The sequence below is a fragment of the Artemia sp. Qi Xiang Cuo genome, chromosome 19, assembly GCF_049724085.1.
Source record: "Artemia sp. Qi Xiang Cuo chromosome 19, ASM4972408v1, whole genome shotgun sequence".
Taxonomy (NCBI): Eukaryota; Metazoa; Arthropoda; class Branchiopoda; order Anostraca; family Artemiidae; genus Artemia; species Artemia sp. Qi Xiang Cuo.
In genome coordinates, this window is record NC_142812.1 from 14820546 (window position 1) to 14844170 (window position 23625).

The window sequence follows — 23625 nt, forward strand, 5'->3', positions numbered from 1 at the left end:
AATCATACAGGAATAAGTATTCTCCCATTGATCACATTTGTCATAGTGGCAATTGGAGCATAGATGTCCTCTAGGGTGAGAGTCACAGATCTCTTCAGGACATGAATTACAGCCTTTAATTTGTACTGCATATCCTCTATGTAATTTACAGGGATTACATAATTTGCACTTTCCATTATGCTCATAAATAATTGTACAATTCTCACATGATGACCAACTGCCAAGAGTGTACATGCATAGTGGACATGTATAGAACATTTTTGGTTTCCTTTGTCAACTCTCCCACAGCTAAATAGAAACTGATCCACGTTCAATAAATTCAGAGGTGGATGGGAGAAGAGTAACTCTGTGATGTTACATAACCATTTTTGAAGGGGGAGCACTCTACATAGAATCTTAGGCAATATTTTCAAAATCATATCCACGATATTATTATGCTTTATTTCAATTAATATATCAATAAATTGAGTAAAAGCTTTTGAGTCACGTCGTAAAAGCTTCATACAATAGTCCAATGGGGGAGAGTAAGTTTTCATTATATTGTCAAGTGTTCCCTGTGAGAATATCTTCCGTTGAAGGGATGACTCAAGAAAATCGTCATCCAGAATCATAATCACAAGATTTGACCTAATTTTCTCTTTCTCAAATTTATTCATTTTTAATCCTATCACTCTCACTGCTGACTCAAGACTAACCATGGTTCTTTCTACTTTAAGAATATACGATAACCTATCAAAAAGAAATGAGACAAATCAACTTTTGCAGCGAAGCATAATTGATCCTATATTTTAAATTTGCTCAAAGATAGCACATATCTTGCATATACTTCATCCCATTCAAGACAAAGCCGTAATCCTCTTGTGATTTCTACCGCAATGTTTGGTGCTCTTGTATCATTGCTGCTGCTATCAACTTCTAATAGTGTAAAAATTCCACTCATTATTGAAATATATCCTAATAAACGAGTAAAGTCAAACTGTTCTCACTCCTTGAATTCTATTCTCACACTAATAACAAGTATAGCAAAAACCCTTTCTTATGTTCACTGCGATCTTGTTCCCGTTAGACTCTCTTATCTGGCAATGTTGTAAATCTCGTCCCGGAGTAATAGGCTTAGAAACATCAAACAAGTTGACCAACAAACAGAACAGAACTATGAAACATCATCAAATCATATAACTATCAAACAATATAACCTGGCAATGTTGTAAACTTAGCCCTGTATCCATTAGGCTTAGAAAAATCAAACAAGTTGACCAACAAACAGAACAGAACTATGAAACAACATCAAACTATATCACCAACAAACAATATAACCATCAAACCAGATAACCATCAAAAACAGAACCATGAAACAACATCAAATCATATAACCATCAACAAACAGAACCATGAATAAATTATGTGTAATTCGGACCTTCTGATGGTAATAAATAGTACCTTTCTTATCTGGCAATGTTGTAAATCTCGTCCAGTATTCAATAATGGATATATTCGCTCTTATCTGACAATGATGTAAACTTAGCCCTGTATCCATTAGGCTTAGAAACATCAAACAAGTTGATCAACAAACAGAACAGAACTATGAAACAACATCAAACCATATAATCAACAAACAATATAACCATCAAACCATATAATCATCAACAAACAGAACAGAAACAACATCAAATCATATAACCATCAACAAACAGACCATGAATAAATTGTGTGTAATTCGGACCTTCTGATGGTACTAAATAGTATCCTTCTTATCTGGCAATGTTGTAAATCTCGTCCCGCGTGAATAGGTGCATCCCTACTTTACAGTAAAGTGTGAATGACACTCGCGCTGTAATTGGAGTGCAAGGGGGAAGACTTACCCCTTCATATATCTAGTAAAATCATTTCAAACAAGTAAAAGCAAAGTGAAAACATTTTTATGTATTTTGTTTTTAGTAAAGCGTAAATTATGTTCTGGTCTTGAGAAGGCATGGGGGTTGTCAGCCCTACTCATGTTAATTTTTGCTCGTTTTGAGTTTGACTCATTTATTTATTGTATGATTTAAATAAACAAAATAAATTTAAAATGTTTTCACCTTATTAATTTTAATAAATAAAAAAAACTATTAAAATTTTAAGGAACATATTTCAGTATATGCATATTAAATTGGCAACCCACAGTATTTTTTTTGTAAAGTGCAAATTATGTTCTGGTCTTGAGAAGGCATGGGGGTTTTCAGCCCTGCTCATGTTAATTTTTGCTCATTTTGAGTTTGACTCGGTTATTTATTGTAAATTCTCCATTTGTTTTGAGTTCCATTTGTCTATTGGTGGTGATTTGTGCTAGTTTTAAGCTTAGAAGACGACTTTCTCGTTCATCTGTCAAGTAATTTCTGTTCGTTTTGAGTTTTAGTTGAATATTAGTTTTATTTTTGTTTAAATTATAAGTTCATTATTTGTTTCATTTTTTAAAGTTGTTTATATTAACTTTTTGCTGATTGGTCATTAAAATGTCTGTTGTTTTTTTACTCTGCTTTAGACATATTTTTGCTCTTTACTTTTGTTAAAAAAATTGTTTTTTTTTATAATTTAATCTCTGTTCGTTTTTTATTAATTTTTGTAAAAAAGAAAAAAAAGTCTGGTAATTGTCCGGTATAAAGACCATGAAAACCGGTTATTGTCTCATGTTCTCGATACAAATTCTCGAGTGCTTACTAGCTAACGAGGAGGTACCATTAATTAAAATATTTCTCTATGTAGAATAAAATATTATAATTCCATGATTCGGCCTACTGCAAAGAAGCCTACTGGCTAAATTAAATATAAATTTCACACTTTTGATGTGTTTTTAAAAAAAAATTTGGTGCCAACCCCCCCCCCCCCAAAGTCCTGGATACGGCCCTTTGGATTATACATCATTTTCCGCCTCCATCCACCCCCCTCGTCTCTTCCTTAGAATTTATTCTGTATTTATCTGAATGCTTAAAGAGAGTTGGAATGTTCGGCATTAAAATGCACCCTCTTAGGTATCCCCCATCCTTTCTCACTGATCCATTCATTCTCACTGACAAAAACCATTAACCACGTGGTTCTATGCCCATATAAGGAGCCCTGTCCGGATCAATAGGGGCATCTCTACTCTAAGGTTCTTTTTAAGAGTCAAAGTGACCGATGGACACTTTTCCGGGGACACTTTTAACGATAACTTTACTATTAGTGAATTAGATCCTGTACAAGTATCCCCCATCCTTTAGTTAGCCAAAATATTATTCTAAAGGTAAAAAAAAATCACTGTTTGTAATTTCCGTGTCCTTTTATAAATTCAAGCATTTGAATATAAGGTCTTTAATTCTCTACAATAGGGTTTTCCAAGGGGTATTTTCCGGGGGTGGGGTAAAGGCTGGGTCTCATCTATATGATCAATAATACCCCTCTTCATCCACCTAAAATTCTGCATTAGAAATATTAATAAGAACTTTTCGGAAAAAATACTGTTCATCGCAAATTTTAAAGTACATTAAAACTTGTCCAAAATTTCATTTTCAATCCAAAATTTTATCTCTTAAGCAGAAAAGAAATGTAAAATTAAGGTGAGAATGATCAATTTACAAATATTGATCTAACATATTAACAGCAATTAACCAGTGGTTTAAGGAGCCGATACCCAACATTATATCTAGGTTAAGCATGGGAATGATTTGTAAAAAAATCAGAAATTAAATTAAAAAACTAATTTTATTAACTGGAAGCATGGAATAGCTTTTAAACCTGTTTGAACAGAAATTATTATTTAAATGAAGGGGGCTGTGTCCTCATTAGCTCCTTGTTATTTACTTTAAGGTTTGACTTTTTGTCTTAATTCTTTAAGGACATTTACTGAAACCCAAGGGCCATTGAATTGGAAAAAGAATGTTTTTTAAAGCACTAAAAACTTTAGTTGAATGACCAAGGCATTGCGAAGGGGGGATTCCCTCTTATTTACAGGATAATTTCTGTAAATAAGGGCCGTATCCAGGACTTTTGTTTGGGGGATATTTATTTATTCTAACGTCAATTATTTTTTTTACTCTGCTGAAGACACATTTTCGATCTTTACCTCTGTTAAGAAAAACTTGTTCTTTTATTTAATTTCGGTTTGTATGTTATCGATTTTTGTACAAAAATAAAAAATTAAAATAAGAAAACAAAAATTATATGGAATAAATTGAAACTTAAAGTACTTTGATTGGAGCTGATATTTGAATTATCCCTGAATTTTTCATTAGTAAAACAAAAGTTGTTTTACAATCATAATGAGCATATTTATTTATGAATTTTTCTAATACGGCCATTATTTAAATTAGGCCATATTTTATACGGCCTTATTTAAATTAGCCATGAATTTTTAATTAGTAAAATACAAGTAGTTTTTAGAATCATAGTTAATATATTTATTTCTGAATTTTTCTAATATGGTGATATCTAATTTTTTTTGGGTAGGGGGCATGATTGGTTTGTGAGAGGGGGATTCTTTTAAAAACAAAAGCTTCTGAAGGCCCTAATTGAATGAGCAATTAATATTGTTCTGCTTCTAAGGGACCAAATTAAAAAAATGAATAATAATTTCGAATTGATTCAACGAACATTTTGAAGAATTTTTCCGCTATCTTCGTTGAACAAAAGTTAAGAAGAAAGCTAACCTTCTCATTTTTGTATTTTTAAGAATTGGCTTACTTACACTACTGAAGGTATTCAGAAATGTTAAAAATTAAAAATCCAAATAGCCGAAGATGTAATTTCCCTAAGATCACCCAAATTATTCAGACTGCCTATTAATCAGTTAGAGACAGCGCCAATCTAATTTTTTTCGGGGTAGGGGGCATGATTGGCTTGTGAGAAGGGGGAGGATACTTTCGAGAACAAAAGCTTCCGAAGGCCATAATTGAATTAGCAATTAATATTATCCTATTCCTAAGGGACCAAATTAAAAAAATTAATAATAATTTTGAATTGATTCAACGAATATTTTGAAGAATTGCTCCGCTATCTTCGTTGAACAAAAATATAAAAAAGCTAGCCTTCTCATTTTTGTATTTTTACGAATTGGTTAACTTTGCCTGCAAAAGTGTTAAAAGTTAAAAAATCTAAGTAGCCATAGTTGATACTTCCCTAAGATCACCCAAATCATAAAAAAAACAACCTGTTAATCAGTTATAGACAGCGTCAATTCAATGAACATTTCAAATTGAACTCTATACGGAGAACGCCAAAACAAGTTATTTCGTAACCTCGATTTAAACTAGAGCACTTTGAATTTCATTTAACATTGTATTGTGACAAAGAAATCTTTATCGGATAAATTTCCACATGGATTTTTTGGGAAACAGTAGGAATATCATTTTTTGTATTGAAAGAAGGTAAGTTTTCATCTCAGCTTATGTTTTACAACTGCCAAAGTATCTTTATAAGCAGGGTTGCCACCCCATGAAAAAATCCCTAGATTCTTGTAAAATAAATCACTAAAACAGCACATAAATCAGTAGATTATTTAATAGAAATCACTAGAATATAATTCTCTTTATCTTTGTAATTAATAATTGTTTCAATTCCTTACCATGTTCTATACAGGCGCACCTACAGGAAGGGGGAAAGTACCCCCCCTAGATGTGAAAAAATACCTTTAGATTGACGTTTTGTTTTTTCGCAAGCGAAAATTACCCTTTAAATTTTGAAAAATGCCTTTTTTTGCATGTTTATACAGAGAATATAACAAAATTCTTGCTTACTCACTGTATTTTACGAAATTGGTATCAATGGCTTAAACCCCAATCACCGAAAATTGGTTTTCGCTGATTTCATCCAAATATTTGTTTTTTATTTAAATTTTTTTCCTTTGTCGATTCAAGACCTAATTTTTTTTAAATATAAAAAACTGTTTCCTTTTTACTCTAGTTGAGATGGTGTAATTACTGGGACACCAGCGACAATTTTGAAAATAATCTTTTTATATTTTGATGAGAAACATTTATCCCACCCTTCACAAATTTCAATAAGCATTGGTCTTATTGCTTCTTCAATAAAAAAAAGAGGTACTTGTTAATTATACGCAACACACCCAAGAAGTAAAGTTACGTTAAGCCTAGTGAAATATGCCAAAATCTAACGAAAATATAAGACTTTAGTTTATATTTAACAATATAATTATATTATATTATACTAATGCAATTTGGGCAGTATATTTCCACCTTAGGGGATTTGGGGTAAAGTAACATAACCTTAAACCTACCCCCCCCCCTACTGTACAAATATGTAGCCCAACTTTTATAAGTCCAATGCATTCTGTCACCTGTTATGTGTCTTTGTTTCTACGAAACTGATTTTCATAGATCGTACATTATCCTTATTATCCTTAACAAATTGTCCGTAGTATACTTTTATCCCCAGACCTATCCTCAGGGCCTAGGTGGGTCATGTTAAATCTCAAGATATAGTTTTGCAACCTTTCAACTATACTAAACAAAATAGCTATCTCAAATTTTCGATCGAAAAATGTTTTGTGGGAAAAACGGGAAGTGGGAGGGGGCTAGTAGCCGTCCGATCTTTTTGGTCAAATAAAAGGGGACACTAGAAATTTTAATTCCCGTTCAAATGAACACTCTCCCGATTTTCTAGGACCGTTTGTTCTATACGATCGCCCCCAGTAAAATCAAACAGATTAGCACGTATCCCGTGATGTTTCTTCTGGCAAATAATACAAAATTCAACAGTTTTGCACATAGGCGCTTGAAATCTCTACAGTAGGGTTTTTTGATACGCCGAATCTAATGGTTTGACTTTATTTAAAGTTCTTTAGCTTTTAGTGGGTGTTTCCTCCCTCTTTCAGGCAAATTTTCTCGGTTTCTTAGCCTTTTTTGGGTAAAACTAACTGAATGAATCTTACATATTTGGAAGCAACATAATAAGCCGATGATGTATCGATTGATATCAAAATTCTGTTTCTAGAGTTTCGATTACTATTGTCGCTCCATTCTTAAGGTTCGTTACCACAAACTGTTTGATATGTTAGAACATAAATACAAAAACATAAAGAATAGGACGTTAACTGCGCTTATTAGGTGTTTCAATTACAAATACGAGAATTAGGAGAATTATTGCAGTTTCGATTAGACGTTAGAATTAAAGATTAAAACCATAAGGCAAATCCCAGAGTAGATAACCCCCTTACTCTCAACCGACTTCAATCATCAAACTACAATCGATTTAAAAATCTAGTTATATTTAAAAATCCTACTAAAAAAATTACTAAGTCCTATTTTCTTTTTCAATGATTTCTTTTATTCATTTAGAAAATTATATTTAACCCATACCTACCTTCTACTCAATTTCTGTTCTGTTTACTGATGTAGAGGGTGTATTTATACTTATCATTCACTCCACTTTCAAAGGTTTTAACAGAAGAAAGTCTAATTTAAAACTGATAGATTATAGAGAAAAAAAAACCCATAAAATTAAAGATACAAATTCGACCTCAGCAAATGTAGTGAATTGGAAGTATAGAACATTTTTGAAATTTAGCGATTAATTTGATTCGCCTATTACCTTGATGATAATGCTCTGAGGTTTATATCTGATATCGACATATGGTGGGAAATCGGAAGTTTCAAAGGTGGTATATTTGCATAAATGCTAATCCGGAACATATTAGAAACTGGTTTTAGATGTTTACCCCCCCCCCCGGCGATACCCCCCCCCAAAAAAATACCCCCAGGAATATACTCCCCGGAACCCCCCCCCCCCCCGCGGAAACCACTAGGCAACATAAAAAATCACTAAAAATAGTGATAAATCACTAGGAGTGGCAACCCACCTTATAAGAATGGGATCAAAAGAACTTGCAACCGAATAACCGAAATAACTCTTATAAACCCTGCCAAACCAGCTTAAAAAAAAACTTTAACTTAGGGATGAAATCAACGAACTGCGTAATAGTCTGTAAGCTAACTAATCCAACTTGGAGTAAAATGTTACGTTAAATAGAAAAACCATCAAATTCAAATAGAAAAAGAAAATTCCATCAAGTTGACTTTTTGGAGGTGTTTTACCGTTTTTTTTACATATAATAAAAATCCTGCTCGGAGCTTTTGATCGATCACATTAAATTTATGAATTTTATATATTTGGAATCAACATAAAAAGTAAATTCTTGTAATGCGTAGATTGTTACCATATTTCCTTGTTTATAGAACTTTGGTTACAATTGGACCGAAATGCTCTTTGCTTACAGTCCACTACCACGAACTGTTTCATAATAGTCATTGGACGTATCGGTAAAAAAAACCTTTTTGCCTACTTTTTACAAAGAAATGTTTATTTTGTTACTTTTTTAAGACACATGTAACAAAAGGAGGCGTTACTTTTGTGATTTGGAGAACCACAGAAACAATAAATTTATTTTCAATTAAATTTAAGAACGACTAGATATTTCTTGTATTAGTCAAGGTATAAAGCCTAAAGATTGCCGTCAACATTTTCAAATATCGAGATGTCATATATTCTTAGATATCATATATCAAGTAATATATTCAAATATACTGAGAAATATTGATATTTCAAATTCAATTTTGAACACAAAAACGTATATTTGATTGCTTTATATTTCAGAACTATAAAACATTAAATCTATTTCAAAGTAAACAACTAGATCAACACAATCGCTCCTGGTAATATAATAAAAATAAAACACTAAAACATGCATCCATTATGGGGGAAAATACAAAATCAAACATTTCTAATTATAGTGGCTTCAGATATCGGCTCATGCGATTTCAAAGCGACAGTGAAATAAAAATTACACTTTAAACTTTAAAGCTTTAAAGCTTTAAAGTAGGCCTACTTTAAACTTTACTTTACTTGAAACTTTACTTTAAACTTTACTAAACTGTACTTTAAACTTTAAAGCTTTAAAAGGGGTGGATTAAAAAGCACCCTTTGAGCCATCTTCCTCCCTCTCTAAATACAGAAAAATCAGAGTTCCCCAGTGTAGATGTTTAAAGCTCTTATACGCAAGTGTTTAGAATTTTAAAACCACAAGAAATTTACTCAAGACTATGAAATTTGTTTAGACCTTAAACATATTTATTTTTTTAAAGTTTCATTTACAATTAGACCGAATGGCTCCTTAATGTTTTTATTTTTATAACTTTAATAAATCAAATAATATTAACACTTTGATTACTAAATATAAGTATATGTATATTAAACTGACAATGCACATTCATTTGTACTTTTTCATTTAAGTGCAAATTATGTTCTAACCTTGGGAAGGCATAGGGGCTTTGAGCCCTACTCATGTTAATTTCTGCTCGTTTTGAGTTTGACTCAGTTATTTATAGTAATTTCTGTTCGTTTTGGGTTTCATTTATTCATCAATGCTGATTTGTGGTAGTTTCACGCTTGGGAGATTATTTTATTTTTGCTCATTTTTGGTTTAATGGAGTTCTTTACTTTTCTTTGAAAAATTTAGTTAGTGGGAATTTTTTTTAAATTTATTTCCGTTCGTTTTATATTGACATAGTCTTTTCAGGGGGAAAAAAATTCTTTAAATCTTTTCGTTTTTTTAAGACTTTATAGTTTGGCCTGCTTTTTGTATGCTGGATAAAAATTTGCAGTAATTTTTAACAACATACACCCTTTTAAAAATCTGGACGCAAACAGTAGTGTTTAATTTTGTTTCATACCTCCTCTAGTTGACCTTGAAATAGAAAACTTAATACCATTCGAAAAAAAAATCTGTTTACTTTATTTGATAGCTTGGATACACTTAAGCTATTTTGATTTGGTTAAATTTTAAGAGCAGAAGTAGCCCCAAAACTTTGAACATAATACCCTCAGTCGTTCTTAGGATTCTGCTGAGATGCCTTATTGATAATTAGCATTAACACAGTGCATTTCGATTTAGTCTTAAGGCAACATTTAGTTTTTAAACATAATTGGCAAACGGGAGGGTGGGCCGGGCAGGAGGACTAGTTGCCTTCCAATCATTTTCGACCATTAAAAAGGGCATTAGGCCTTTCTATTTTTAATCGAGTGAGCCCTTTTCGAAGTCCCTAAGACAACTGCTTCCATACGAAGTGCCGTGGTCCAAGCAAAGAAAAAAAGAAAAAAATAATAATACATTGTACCCAAATCAATGTTTACTGTAAAAATATCAAGCCTTCCAATCACTTCCAACTATTAAAAATTGAACTAGCCCTTTCAGTTTCCAATCAAATGAGCCCTTTTTGAATTTCTACGACACCGCTTTCTATAAACAGCTTATGTGCCCCCAGGGCATAAGTTACAACCCTTGCCCTGAGGGCTGTGAGGGGGCTATCATCATCAAAGACCTAATTTCCAGAACTTTCAACTACGTTGAAGAAAACTGCTATCTCCTCCAATCACTTTTGACTATTAAAAAGGGAACAAGCCCTTCTAATTTCCAATCGAATGAGCCCTTTTTGAAGTTTCTACAACGTCACTATCTATAAAAAGCTTATATGCCCCCAGGACATAACTTACAACCTATTCCCGAGGGCTCTGAGGGGGTTATCATGCTCAAAGACCTAATTTCTAAAACTCATAACTACGTTGAACAAAATGGCTATTTAAAAAATTTGATTGGATGTGTTTGGGGAAAAGGTGGGCGTGAGAGTGAGGTTAGGTGCACTCAAATCCCTTTCAACTATTATAAAGGGCACTAGCCCTTTGAATTTCCAATCGAATGAAGCCTTTTTTAAGTTTCTACGACAAAGCTTTCAGTTAAAACCTCATATGCCCCCAGGGCAAAACTTACAACCCTTACCGTAAGGGCTGTGGGGGGAGTGGCATCCTCTTAGATATAATTTCTGGATTTTTCATTTACTTTGAACGAAATGGCTGTCTAAAAATTTTGATTGGATGTGTTTGAATAAATGGTGGGCAAGTAAGGGGTGTTATTTGCCTTCCAATTACTTTCGACTATTAAAAGGGGCACTAGTCATTTCAATTTCCAATCAAATGAACCGTTTTTTAAGTTTCTACGACAACACTTTCTATAAAAAAAACCTTATATGCCCCCAGGGCAAAACTTACAACCCTTACCGTAAGGGCTGTGGGGGGAGTGGCATCCTCTTAGATATAATTTCTGGATTTTTCATTTACTTTGAACGAAATGGCTGTCTAAAAATTTTGATTGGATGTGTTTGAATAAATGGTGGGCAAGTAAGGGGTGTTATTTGCCTTCCAATTACTTTCGACTATTAAAAGGGGCACTAGTCATTTCAATTTCCAATCAAATGAGCCCTTTTTTAAGTTTCTATGACAATACTTTCTATAAAAAAAACCTTATATGCACCGAGGGCATTACTTACAACCCTGGCCCTGAGCGGCGTGGCGGTTGTCAACCTCAAAGACCTAATATTCAGAACTTTCGACTATATTGTAAAAAATAGCTATCTCAAAATTTTGATTGGATTTGTTTGTTTTGAAATGGTGGGCGTGAGAGAAGGGTTAGCTGCCCTCCAATCACTTTCGAGTATTAAAAAGGGCACTAGCCTTTTGAATTTCCAATCGAACGAGCATTTTTTGAAGTTTTTACGACAACACTTTCTATAAAAAAACCTTATATGCCGCCTGGGCATAACTTACAACCCTTGCCCTGACAGCTGTGGGGGAGTGTCCTCCTCAAAAACATAATTTCTATCCGCAAATCAACTACACCGAACAAAATGGCTATCTAAAAATTTTGATTGGATGTGTTTGGGGAAATAGCGGATGTGGTAGGGGTGTTAGTTGCCTTCCAATCACTTTCGACTATTGAAAAGGGTACAAGCCACTCCAATTTCCAATCGAATGAGCCCTTTTCGAAGTTTCTACGACAACTTCTTCGATACGAAGTGTTCTGATCTAAGACCAAGAAAAAAAGAAGTAAAATAAATAATACATTGTGCCAACATCGTTCTTTACTTAGGCAGCGCTAAGTAAGGTTAGCGTTAGGTAAGGTTGACCTAAGTTCTTGACTTAGGTCAACCTTATACGTATCCATTGGACAATTTACATAATGTACAATACTTGCCCAAAGGGCTGTGGGGTGCTTTGTCACCTCAGGAAGCATAGTTATGTGCCTTTTTTACTATTTTGGACAAGATGACTATTCCAAAATTTTTATCAAATGTCATTGGGAAGGTTACAGCTGAAAAGGGTATCGGAAGACTGGTTGCCCTGCAACCATTGTCTTTGATTTATTCATCTAAAAGATAACATTCCTCTAATTTTTAGTCGACACCCTCTTTTCACTGTTTTTTTTTTCTTTTTTTTCATGATTCAAACAGGGACTTAGAAATAACATTTTAATTAAAACTGTTGTATAATGTTACATAAAACGGGCAGTGTTATAAAAGTTGTATATCACACATCCTTTTATTGGCTAGTAAAAGTCCTTATATTGAATTTCAGTCACGTATACAGACCGTCTTCAGTATATCTGCTGAAGTTGATCACTGTATATTATGTGATAGAAATAGCCAAAGATTTTGTTAATGTTTTAACTGTCAAATAAAATGATTTGTCCTTATTAAACTGTTATTTGTATGTCATGGAAAGGTCAAAAATACCTGAACGGAACTTATTTGTCAATTCCAAGCGCCAGAATGATTATCCTAATATAATTTGGATTTTTTACTGCGCATTCGAATGCATCTCATATGATTTTCTTATTTCGTTCAGCTGATTTTAAGTACTTACTTGATGTTTTGCTTCCTACAAAAATTAAGCTATCTATCATCTTCCTTACTTAACTCACTTAATTTACTCTAGTCAGCTTTTCTTTCCGTTTGAGTGGAATGTAACTTATTTGGAGAATTACAATCATGGTTATAAGCTTAGCTTTTTGTAAAATATAAACAGGCACATGTAAGCAGAACATTGAAAATCAATCGTGCTCGGTGATCGATTTGTTCGGTTGAATACGCAGAATTGCACAAGAAAAGCTATTTATATCAATCTTGGTAAGTTATTTCAAAATCTTTGCATGTAACTGCTTGGTAGGGGTGGATAGTAAGGTAAAAAAATTTTTGAGTTTTACTTATATGACTGAAATATATCAATTAATTCCCAGTTTACCTCCATTTCTAAAAATAATTATCAGTACCATTGTCATTTTACCCAGATCACCTTACAATGCAACCACATAAAATCCAAGGTAATATATTAAATGTTTGTGAATTTTGAACGTTTGCATTATCGTTATCTTTTGTTCTGTTTTTATCAATTAATGGTTCAAAATAGAGCCAGTTCAAAAGAAACAAAACGAAAAACAACAAAATTAATTTATATGGAAGTTGTGGTAAACTTCGGAAAACTTCGGAAAGAGCTTATTCAATTGGAAATTGGAATTTCTAGTTTTATTTTTAAGTCCAAAGTGATAGAACAGCAACTGTCCCCCAATATCTGTTTTCTTCAAATGCGTCTGATCCAAGTTTGAGATCACTAGTATTATAGTAGTGGTAGCAGTAATAGCAGTAATAATAATATCAGTAGTACTATACATATACGCAATTACTACACGCAATTTTGGGATAGTCATATTGTTCAATGCATTTGAAAGATCTGAAAATTATGTCTTTGAAGAGGACACTCCCCCAAAGCCCTAAGGGCAAGGGTTGTAAGTTATACCCTGGGGGCATATAAGGTTTTTATTGAAAGCTTTGTCGTAGAAATTTGAAAAAAAGGCTCATTAGATTGGAAATTCAAAGGACTAGTGCCCTTTTCAATAGTTGAAAGTGATTGGAGGGCAACTAATCCCCCTCTCACACCCATCTTTTCCCCAAACACATCCAATCAAAATTTTGAGATAGCAATTTTATTCAACGTAGTTGAAAGTTCTGGAAATTAGGTCTTTGAGGAGGGCAACCCCCCCCCCCCCCCACACACACAGCCCTCAGGACAATTAATTGAAAATCGGTTAACACGATTTTACCTGCATAAATTGTCGAGTATACCGTGGTCAATAAGGACAAAAAAATCTTAAAAAGGGATTTTACAGGTATACGAATTCACTTGCATGATCTATAAAAAGGACTTGTTAGAAGTTGCACTAAACAAATTTTAAGAGAGTCAAAATACTGACATAAATCTATGTAAAATTCAACTTAAAAGTCATTATTTCTGTTGTGTTAATTTTCAGGGAGAATCTTCAGGCGGGAGCAGGCTGACCCTTCACCGTTTCCTGCAGCATTTGGTTTTTCCTTGTAGAAAATGTTTACATCTCCTAAGCTTATGGAAGTTTTTACATATCCTAAGCTTTTGGAGAGTAATCGTTTTCAAAGGACTTCCCTTCTCAGCCGAGAATTGTACTAACCTTTCCTATGCGGAATGGTAATTGTCTTTCTCAACCAAGAATTGTACCCTACCTTTCCTATCTTGTAATCTCAACCAAGAATTTTACTTACCTTTCGGATTGTAAAGTTCTAAAGGACAGTAGTTGTTTTTCTACCGGAGAGCACATCCAAAATTTCATAAAATTTTTGAAATGGTTTCACAAGTACGAAGAAAAAAGCAAAATGTTAAAGAAAGAAATTAGCGTAGGAAGATAATTCGTAGGAAAACTGCTGAAATATATTATAAAAAAACAAGGACACCATAAATTTAAAATCCTCTGAAAGAGAAAAAATTGAAATATGCCACCAATAGCTCTTTCTGGAAGCTCTTCATGGAAAAAGAATCTGGAAGAATGAAAACAAAGTATGCAACTGATGAGTCATTTCGAGGGGACTGCATTGAAAGAGTATCTGAAAGAATGAAAACGAAGTATACAACTGATGAGTCATTTCGAGGGGACTGCATTGAAAGAGCATCTAAAAGAATGAAAACAAACTATGCAACTGATGAGTTATTTCGACAACACTGTATTGAATCGGGACTCAAAAGCGAACAAATTAACTTTAAAACTGATGAAGCGTTTTACCAGAAACGTATCGAGACAGTTTTAAAGACTCAGCAAGAGAAATATTCGAAAGATACAGATTACAGGAAAACCTGTTCTGTCGCAAGCACAAAAAGATACTGGAATCAAAAGAAAAAGATCAAGCAAATGATGACCCATATACAAACGAGCGAAGAACAAGCAAAAAAGATGTGTTTATTAACAAGAAAAGAAATATTGGCAAAATGACATCTGACTTGGAAGAATTAGAAGATATTTCAATATTCTCCATTTTAGATGATAAGAAACATTCTATTGTCGAAATTTAGCCTCTCTTAGAAAAATCACAAGAAATTATAAAACACGCATCGAATTCATTGGCAAAACTGCATATGAAAATCAGAAGTCAATGCATGAAGTTCATGGTAGAGCTACCAAACTCTTCATATGTCACAGAGACGTCTCAATTCATGCGTGCAATGGAACATACTCTAGAACATTGTGAATATGGCGAAGCTGTTCATTTTGAAACCGCTTATAACAACTTCGGTACAAATAAATACAATAGAAGTGGCCAGGTAAGCAATGTGTACGAGACAATACCAATAAATTCAAAATGACAAGCTATCTTCTATGACTTTGGTCAAAATGTGCATGTTGAAGTTAGGAATAGATGTCGATGTGCAAATTATGAAAATGATAGAAACAAAATGGATTCTACTGAAATAGAAAAATTCCGGAGAAGCCTTGACAGTTTTTCGTTGACTTGAAGTGAAGAATTTCCGAAAAACCAAGGTGATTGAGTCAAGTTGTTTCAAGGGCTGATGATAAATTGTAATCATTTCTTAGAGGAGAACATGCAAATAATTTGTAGAAGCATCAAAACAATCAAACTAACTGACAATGAGTCTCAGTCAAATACATTATGTGGAAAAGGTTTATCGATTTCAAGTCATAAAAACAGAGGAAGTCCTGTAATTTCTGAAGATCTGAAAACGGGAAAAAGGGAATTGGAGGTTTAAGACGCTAATTCCGAAAATTCAGAAGAAATCTCAAATTCATTAAAATGGAAATGTCATCCACAACTTTGTAAATATGAATCAATTCATATTGAAATATGTCAAACGTTATTTTCTGTCATAGCTGATGTGAGTGAAGAAGATTCGTCGACATCTGCTCTTTTTGAAGGGTATTTGGATGACTTATATATCTGCAGAAATTCTTTTACTATGTTACAAAAAAGGGACATTTGTTTTACTGTCACCCTAAGAATGGACGTGATAGTGCCTCTTGAGCTTTAAGGGCCTTGGCTCCACACTTTTCTGTACTTAGAAGTTTTGTCAGAACCATATATAGGGCGGTTGACAGATGTAAAATTATTCGCGACCTAACTGTTGCAAGGACTGAAGGGAACTATGGCATGCTTCATTTACTTGCTGAGGACGCATTTAATAAACTCCAAATCAAACAAAGATGTGCTCATGCACAAGCATGTAACCTTAGGGTATCAACCGATGAAGATGAAGTGATCAGAACTTGTGGCTGCAGCTGCAACTACTTGAGACTGCGACTATGACCATTTGTGACTGTGATTAATAACGAAAGCGACTAGTTGCGACTGCAACCATAACTACTGGTGACTGTTACCATGTATGTTACTCTGACTGTTACTCTGGCTATCAGCAACTCTAACCACTAGTAACAGTGATCCCATCTGCTAATACTGCTGCTATTGCGACAGTGATTGCTAATGGTACTACTACTACTGCCTTTAAACTAAATTAGAAAAGATAAAGCGCGCTGTGATCTTGGGGCACTGTTTGTATATTTCTGGAGGGAGACCGTCTTGGCCTGGGGCTTTGTTGTGGCTGGAATCAGAGGTGAGTACCCTTCTGTTCCATGTGACTGTTATGAACAGTTGAAAATGCCAGAGATATAAAGTGTCTGCGAGACTTTTCAAAGAGAAAGGGATTCAATGAAATGGTTGAGATTTTGTTGGAGGAAACCGAAAAATTTGTACCTGAGGAAGAGAAACAGGATGTTCGTTTCTCCACTGGTTGGAGGGAGAATATACTAGATATGTTTAAATTATGCGAATACTGTGCAAGCTAAATGCTTCAAAACAAAAACAACATTCGTTCTGTTGCAAATAATCTTCAAGTGCGAGCAGCTCCTGAATACATATCAACATTAAACAAGTTTAAATTAGCCCTAATTCGATGTGTCATGCCTTGTCTAACAATATTGAAACTAAGACAAATAATGGGATCAAAAAGACCGGCAACAGAATTAACTAATGCCCTTAAAGGAAGAATTGTTTATTTGCCGGTAGATGTCCAAGCAAATGCTGAGATACTTCCAGAAAATCTGCCAAACATTAAGAGCTTTCTGATAATTGTCAACGGATAACCAACATATAAAAAAAAAAATGTTTGGTTCACTTTGATTACTCTGAGAAAGTTACACAAAGCACTTCTTTGGCTAAGAGAAAATAATTATTTATATAAGAGCATCTAAGCTTTTACATTAGAAGAATTAGAGAAAATACTTACACAGCGTCTGTCAGAAAAGGAAAACGGTTCAGAGAACCAACTTAACATACCAGATGGTTCCATTTTGGAAAAAATAACAAACGATGCGAGATTTAATTTTATAGAACATGTCACAATACAGCCATTAGAAGCATCAGTGCCCAAAGATTTTATTGAGGATTTCCAAAAAAACAAGAAGGCAGAATGCAATCAACTTCAGAGTAAAAAATTGGTTGGTCTAGGCGAGGATCTATTTCAAAAGAGAATTGATGTAATGGCTTTCCCTAACCTTTTTCCTGATGGTAAAAACTACATGAGAGATATGACACGTAAGTTCTATATTAGGAATTCAGAATACATGAAATGTCGTCTTCTTAGTCGACATCCACAGTTCCGTCAAGATGTCCAATACTTATTCCACAACTTTCAAGTTCAGGAACTTTCATATTCTTGCAATAGTACTGGTCACATACTGCGCATAGAGCGAAGAAATCAAAATGCTTCTGATTTCATGGACAGGCTAAAAATCGAGATGGTGATACGGAATTTTCACTATTTTCCATACAATCTAGGATAAGAGGATCACGCCAGTATTTTCAATCACTTACAGTTAATGTAAAGGCAATGATAGAGCAGGAAGGTCCGCCAACTGTAGTCATTACACTTGAATGTGCCAAATGGTATTCTCTAGAGTTTATAAAATCTTTGCGAGAAGTCAACAAAATATGCCCGGCATAGATAATATGACTCCAGGAGAACTGACTTCATTGGATCCAGTTTCTGTATCGAAACACATCCAAAAAAAATTGAAAGCAATATTCAGCGAATTGATCTGTGCCAAGGACAAACCAATATTTGGAAAGGTGAAGGATCAATTTTGGCGTATAGAATATCAATCGAGAGGGGTGCCACACGTCCAGTGCTTACTCTGGATAGAAGACGCACCAGTAATTGGAACTTCAACCATGGCAAAAGTTATCAAATATCTAGACAGTTTAATGACATCTGAGCTTCCAAATAGGCTAACAAGTCCAACACTTTATGAAGTGGTTGTCGATCATGAGACCCATCGATGTAATAAATACTGCCAGAGAAAGTTCAAAAGAAATCAAAAATGGATCAATTACAGTAAATTTGGCTGTCCATGTCCATTGAAGAAAAACAAAGAGATGTATGATATCATTGACTGTTCGGCTCACGGTCCATGCAAAAAACCACGCAAGAGATTTTATTACCTACAACGCAAAGATAATGAGCGGTTTATTAACGATTATAATCCTTCATTATTAATGGCAAATTTAGCAAACGTTGATGTTCAGTATATTGCCCACCTTGGTCCCAAACTTCCATACTATATTACAGATTACATGACAAAAGCAGAAAGTGCTGAAGTTGACAGTATGTGGGAAGAGATCAACAAATCCCTGAAAACACTGGGTCAAAAAGTTTGGTGCTATTGGTTAAACTCAGTAAAAACACGCCAAGTTGGTGCCATTGAAGCTGCTGATAGGCTTCTTGGTAACAAATTATATAGCTTTTCTAGACAATTCAGATTTGTTGATTTATCAGATTTATTTGTCATCCACTGGGTTTCTGATGTGTATCCAAATAGACCAGACCATATGAAAATCATAAGCTTATATGAATTGCTCGCTTGGAATGAATGTGAAAAACAAGGAAAAGATGAGGTCATGAAAATGAAAAATGGTACATTTTACTTAAGAAAGCGAACGCAAAGACCATACATCATTAAACACAAGAAAGTTAACCCAATGAAATCTGATACAAAAAAAGAAGATTATTATAGCATACTTCTTAAAGATTTCAAACCATGGAGAAAAGAGAGTGACAATATAATAAAAGGTCTAAACAGTTTTCAAACGTACTGTATTGAATCTGAAAATTATCCTGCAATAGTTACTATCATGAAAACTGGTCTTTGCGTTCGCTTTCTTTGCGTTCGCTTACTATCATGAAATCAAAAATGGACGCAGAATATGAAAAAAAGTGTGAAAAAGAGCCAAAGACATTCATCAAAATAAGGTTGACTGTACGGCAATCATTGCTGACGATATAGATGATCCTAATAATGCAATCCAGGGAGAAGTAATTGATAGAGTTGCAGATGCAATGGATGACCTGACAGCTGCAAACAAACAGCTTTTGGAACTTGACACAATGGAGCAGCTATATGGAGACTACAATTCACTCAATTTTGATCAAAAGGGAATCGTGGACTAAATCATAGCTACTATCAATGCTAGAAGTATTCGAAATTCCCTGAAAATGTTTGTTTCAGGATTTGGTGGAACAGGTAAATCAAGAGTAATTGATGCTACTCGAAGATTAATCTGTAGCCAATATAGCAAGGAAACATATCCAGCGGTTGTAATGGTTCCAACTGGACTTCCTGCTAGTAGCATAAATGGTTTGACAGTACATAGATGCTTCACTTTGCCCGTGGACAAGCAAGCAACAGTAAAATACACTCCCCTATCTACAGAACAACTATTAACGCTATGAAAAACACTATCACGAACACGTCTACTAATCATAGATGAGACAAGTATGGTTTCGTCTTTGATGTTGATGTACATTCACCTGCAACTCACTGAAATTATGTCTAACAATCTGTCAATGGGAAAAGTTAACTGTGTTGTCTTCGGAGATCTTCTTCAACTAAGACCTGTTTTAGCTAATCCACCGTATATTCCACTGACTCGTCTTGAAATTCCAAATCGTATCGGTTCAATGGGATGATTTGATTTATGGGAAGAATTCAAGTATGATGAACTGACGATTAACATGAGACAAAAGACAGACACTTTATGCTGAAGCTCTGTCACATATTCGAGTTGAGAAATGTGTAAAAATTCAACTCGCCTCTCTTAATGCAATCAAGTTTGGAAATGATCCAAGAGCTACGACAGAAGAAATTTCATATTTGTATTTAAAATTGGTTAGACATTACTTTGTCTACAGAAGAACACTTGAGTGACGGTGGTGTATTTGCAATGATTCTATAGTGCGAAATCAAAACAATATGGACGCAGCTGACCTATCAGATATGACTTTCCTCGTTCTTGGGAAGCACTCTTAAGAAAAATATGGGAATATAATATTTGGTTACTTTAAGGAAGTTGATGAAGATTACTTCATCGTTTAAACAAAAGAAATTGATGGACACTGAGGACCTACAATGGCTATGTTTTGCGGAACCAAGACCACGAAGACACAAGTATCTTATCAGATATAATTAGTATAGAATTCAAGACTACATTAGTTTAAAGTATGTTCAGAAGTAAGATAAATTATAAGATATTGTCTCAAAACAAATGTTTAAAAAACAAAACACATATTGTCACCCTTTGAGAATTATTCCAAATATTTTCCAGATAGTATAGTTCAAGATAAAGCTATAAAAACAGGAACTGTAGGCTAATTTTTCTGAAATCAAACGGTATGGCTGCTACTGATCTGCAATTCAGGCTTCCCCTGCTATTCAAGTTGGTACAACTTTTGATTGTGGCCATCATTTTAACTATAGAAGAATACTTTAGGGATGCTGGTGCATTTGCAATGATTCTATTGTGAGAAATCAAAACAATATGGATGCGGCTGACCCATCAGCTATATCTGCTCTATTTCTTGAGAAGTATTTTTAGGAAAACAATTCTGGAACTATCATGTTTGGTGAGTTTATCAAAGATACCGATCAGGCTAAGATTGCATTACGAGACTGTTGAAAATTAAATTAGTTGAAAGAATGTTTAGAATTAAGGTAGAATATAAAATAGAGTCACATTTGTAAGAGTTGTAAATTGGAGATTAATTTACTCCCTGACTTTTTTCTTAAGGTTATTAAATTAGTTTACTTCAAGATAAGGCTAAAGAAATAATAAGCTACTACGTTGGTATAATTTTCAAAGTGGCCATTACTTAATCATCTACACAAGAGTATTTGAGAATGCTCTAATTTTAAGAATAATAGGAAATAATTTACAGAATGTTCAGAACTAAGGTAAAATATTATATATTTTCTGATTTTTTTAATATTAGCAGTAAGTCTTATTGCTATTTGTTTCTTAAACTTTGTTGTTAATTTTATCTTAAAAGACATGTATATAATTCTGTCATATTGTTGCATTTATTTTTTTGCTTTATATAAAGCAAATATATAAATATATATTCATTTTTAATTTGCATAGGACAGCCCTTGGATATAGAGTCGAAATATCCATTCGAAGTTTGAGCTTCACTATCCTACAAAAAATACCTGTTGTTCTACCTTTTGTTTGTGCTTATGATGGAAAGGCAGTTGGGTCTTTAGTGCTGTTTATAATTTATTGTTTTAGCGCTTTATTGTTTATTTTGTAAAAATGATTTTTGATTTTATAACAGCCATTTTGGCTTTTAAAAGAACTAGTTTGTATTTTGTATGGAGCAATTTTGTATTTTGTAAAAACTATTTTCATTTGGTAAGAACTATTTTGTATTTTGTGGGAATGATTTTGTGTTTCATAAGAACTGGTTTTTAAATACTATTTTGAAACTTTGTACGAAGTATTTTGTGTTTTGTTAAAGCTATTTTGTATTTTGTAGGAATTATTTTGTATATTGAGAATTATTTTGTATTTTATTGCATTTATATACATCATATTTTGTATTTTCTAAAATCTATTTTATGTTCTGTAATAGCATTTTGGATTTTGTAGGCCTTTCTTTGTAAGAGCTATTTTGTAGGAATTATGTTGCGTTTTGTATGAAGTATATTTGATTTTGTAGGTGATATTTTTTAATTTTTAAGAGCTATTTTGTATTTGTATGAACTATATTTTTGTTCATGTAAACTATTTTGTGTGAACTATTTTGGACTTTGTGAGAACTTTTTGATGTAAAAACAACTATTTTACCTTTTTAAAGAACTATTTATCTTCAATAAAAGCATTGCTTGGATTTTGAATGATATATTTTGTAATTGTGAGAACTATTTTGTATTTTCTAATTATTTTTGTTTTGTAAGAACTATTTTGGATGTTGTTAGATCTTTCATATATTCTTGATTTTATATTTTCTAAGAATTATTTTGCATTTTTGTAACTATTTTGTATTTTCTAAATGCTATTTATGTTCAACAAGAGCATTACTTGGATTTTGAATTAGATATTTTGTAATTGTAAGAACTATTTTGTATTTTACAATAATAATTTTTTAATTGTAAGTAAGATTCAATAAGAGCACTTTTTGGATTTTGAATGAGATATTTTTTAATTGTAAGAACTATTTTGTATTTTATAATAATTATTTTTAAACTATTTCATGTAAACTATTTTGTAAGAACTAATTTGGATTTCATGAGAATTTTTTATATTTTGTAAGAATTACATTGAATTTTGTTGCAGCTGCAGTTGTTCAATAAGAGCATTATTTGGAATTGAATGAGGTATTTTGTAGTAATTGTAAATGTTCAATAAGAGCATTATTTGGATTTTGAATGAGATATTCTGTAACTGTAAGAACTATTTTGTATTTTATAATAGTTATTTTAAACTATTATATGTAAACTATTTTGTAAGAACTATTTTTGATTTTGTGAGAAATTTATATTTTGTAAGAATTATATTGAATTTTGTTGCAAGTGTTTTGTATTTTGTAAGAAATATTTTATATTTTCTAAGAATTGTTTTGCATTTTCTTACATTGCACATTTTTTCAGTAAATTCATTTGAATTTTTTTTCAGTAAAGAACAAATTATATTCTGGCTTTTAGAAAGCATAGGGGTTTAGAACGCTACTCATATTAATGATTAAACTATTTCATGTTAAGTATTTTGTATCAACTACTTTGGATTTTGTGAGAATTTTTAAAATCTTGTATGAATTAAATTGAATTTTGTTGCAACTGTTTTGAATTTTGTAAGAATTATTCTGTTTTGTAAGAACTATTTTGCATTTTGTAATTTTTTTTTTATATTTTCTAAGAATTATTTTGCATTTCTTGTAACTATTTTGTATTTTCTATGAAATATTTATGTTCAATAAGAGCATTATTTTGATTTTAAATGAGATACTTTGTAATTGTAAGAACTGTTTTGTATCTTATAATAATTATTTTTGTTTTGTAATAACTATTTTGAATGTTTTTAGATCTTTTCTATATTATGTAAGAGCTAAATCTACTTTTGTAAGTGCTAT